This window comes from Heterocephalus glaber, unplaced genomic scaffold (genome assembly GCF_053883595.1).
Source record: "Heterocephalus glaber isolate CG9 unplaced genomic scaffold, H.glaber_assembly_v1.0 deba00001577, whole genome shotgun sequence".
Classification (NCBI taxonomy): domain Eukaryota; kingdom Metazoa; phylum Chordata; class Mammalia; order Rodentia; family Bathyergidae; genus Heterocephalus; species Heterocephalus glaber.
Genome location: NW_028258358.1, coordinates 25,272,058 through 25,275,095, shown reverse-complemented (window position 1 = coordinate 25,275,095; position 3,038 = coordinate 25,272,058). Strand labels below are relative to the sequence as shown.

General features: G+C 39.9%; 1 pseudogene; it reads left to right on the top strand.

Moving 5' to 3' along the window:
- The first annotated feature begins 909 nt into the window (after nt 1–909).
- On the top strand, nt 910–2,707 carry LOC106010299 (zinc finger protein 354B pseudogene; annotated as a pseudogene).
- Nucleotides 2,708–3,038: the final 331 nt, after the last annotated feature.

Genomic DNA, 3,038 nt, shown 5'->3' with positions numbered 1-3,038 from the left:
AGGTCCTGGAAGATAATTTCTTTCCTTACCTGTCCCTGTGTTTAGAGTCTATGCATTCAATCTTTCCTGAGATACAACATGCAAAGTTGACATTTTCTTTTAGGCATCATTTCTAGGGCACTGATTTCCTTGTTTATTTCTTTAACTTCTAAAACCCCACATGATTATTTTGGTCCTGACATTATAATGTCCTTATTTTAAGGTTAATTGATTAGAAACCAATCCCATCTTCAACCTGAATTCCTTCTTCTATGTAACACAAACAAATACATTCACAGATTCCAGTGTTAGGATGTGAACATTTTTAAGGGAACATTCTTCTGTTTAAAACAGCCATGTGACATATAAATATTACTTAAGAAAGTTCTCATGGTAAAAATGAGATCTAAAGTGAGGAGAGGAAAAAAAATGTATGGTGGGGAATGAAGGATGAAAAGTGCTAAGAGTGAAAGTACATTTCCCTGATAAGCTTCATTCTATAAGAATATATATATATCAGGATGGGCCTCAGGGAGTGCGACTCCCAGGCGAAGGTCGCTGGGCAGGCGGGCCTCAACGCTGGGCTGCTTCAGGTGGGAAGGCCAGCTCCTCCCCCTGCAGAGCGCATCTGGGCAAGGCTGGGCCCAGACTGAGCCAGGAGGGTCCTCGGAGCACCCAAAGATGACTTCAGTCCACCATACCCACCACTGAGGTCCTTGACTTGGCCAGGAAAGCACCAGGATGGGCCTTGGGTTATCAGGGAGTCTGCACTCAGAGGACGCACAGGCTCAGGCTGGGGCACAGTGCAGACCCAGCTGGAGCCTAGAATCGTGAATCCCCATAGGGGCAGAAGTACGGCTCTGTTTCCAGGTGAAAGATCTACCTTCTGGAGACCACAGCCATCCAGGGGGAAGAGCCCACAAAGAGGACATGGCTAATAAGCAGAAGGAAGCAAGGGCTCAGGCGGCAGTGGCCTTCAAGGATGTGGCTATGCTCTTTACTTGGGAGGAGTGGAGGAAGCTGGATGCTCTTCAGAGAAGCTTGCACTGGGACGTGATGCTGGAGAACTACAGGAACCTGGCTTCCCTGGCAAGGAGAGGATCCCTGGAAGGTTGAGAAAGAAAACCCTGGAGGCTCCTCTCTCAGATGTAAAAGCAGTCTTCAAACCACAAAGACAACTCAAACTAAAGACTCATCTCTTCAGGGGCTAATGAGGAAGAGACTATAAAATGATGAACCCTGGGACTTCATACCAGAAAGACCTTGCATATCTGAGGACAAATTATAAAACAGTGGGAAAAAAATGAAAATTTGCAAATAATTTCAGTAACCCATATGAAAATTCTTGCTTTAGGTGAATGCCATAACAATTTTGAATTTGGCCAAAACATCAGCCTGAAATCAGTTGTTGTTAAGACACAAAGGATTGCTAGAGAAATAATACCCTTAAAATATGAAGTACAAAGAAATAGCTTCAAGCAGAATTCAAATTCATTTAACTGACCAAAAATCAAGACAGCAAAGAAACACTATAAATGTAATACACGGGAAAAAGCTTTCATTTACAATTCTTCCCTTCGTAAACATGAGAAAAACCATAGTGGAGAAAAATTATTTAAGTGTAGAGAATGTTCAAAAGCCTTTAGCCAAAGTTCAGCTCTTATTCAACATCAAAGAACTCATACTGGAGAGAAGCCCTACATACGTAAAGAATGTGGGAAAGCCTTTAGCCATAGTGCATCCCTTTGTAAGCACCTTACAAGCCACACTGTGGAGAAATCCTATAGATGTAAAGAATGTGGTAAATCCTTTGGCAGAAGATCTGGCCTTTTTATACATCAAAAATCCACGCTCAAGAAAATCCTAACAAATATAGTCTAGGCAGGAAGCCATCCAGTTGTACCACTTCCCTTCCAGGAGGTCAGAGGCTTCATCTCAGAAAGAAGTCTTACTTAGGTAATGAATGTGGTAACAGCTTTAAGTCCAGCTCATCCCTTCGTGATCATCAGAGAATTCATACTGGAGAGAAACCTTTCAAATGTAGTGAATGTGGGAGAGCCTTCAGTCAGAGTGCATTACTCATTCAACATGAACAAATTCACAATGGAGAAAAGCCCTACATATGTAATCAATGTGGAAAAGGCTTCACTTCTATCTCACAACTCAATAGACATTGAATAATTCATACTGGTGAAAAATTGTATAAATGTAATGAATGTGGCAAAGCCTTAAGTTCCCCTTCCACTCTTATTATTCATGAGAGAATTCATACTGGAGAGAAACCATGTAAATGTAAGGTATGTGGGAAAGCCTTCAGACAAAGTTCAGCTCTCATTCAACATCAAAGAATGCATACTGGTGAAAGACCCTATAAATGTAGTGAGTGTGGGAAAACATTCAGATATAACTCATCCCTTAGTAATCATCAAAGAATTCATACTGAAGAGAAACCTTATCGATGTCTAGAATGTGGGATGTCATTTTGCCCAAGTGCTGCTCTTACTCACATCAGAGGATTCATACAGGAGAGAAACACTTTAAATGTAATACATGTAGAAAAACTTTTAGACAAAGCTCCTCACTTATTGCAGATCAAAGAATTCATACTGGAGAGAAGTCCTATGAATGTAATGCATGTGGGAAACTTTTCAGCCAGAGGTCATCCCTTACTAATCATTATAAAATTCATATTGAAGAGGACTCCCTGAAAGCAGATTTGCATCTGTGAAAGCCTTAAACCAAAGCTTATCAGAGAATACATACTTGAGATTGATTTATTTAAAGTAATGAATATGAGGAAAATTTTTAATTAAGTCCTCATCAGATAACTAATTTCCAAGGAAAAACCTTGTCTATGTAGTGATTATGGTGAAAACTTTTTATACCTGTTAGTCACTTTTTAAAACATCCTATGACAGACACCTCATAGTTGCAGATATTGACATGGGCAATTTGTAAGATGAAAATGTTTTTTTTCTGTCTTTATCAGCATTATGCAATATCTGCATTATGTAAACACAAGAAAAATTGGGGTTCAGGGTTGCTAATTTTTTCAGAAA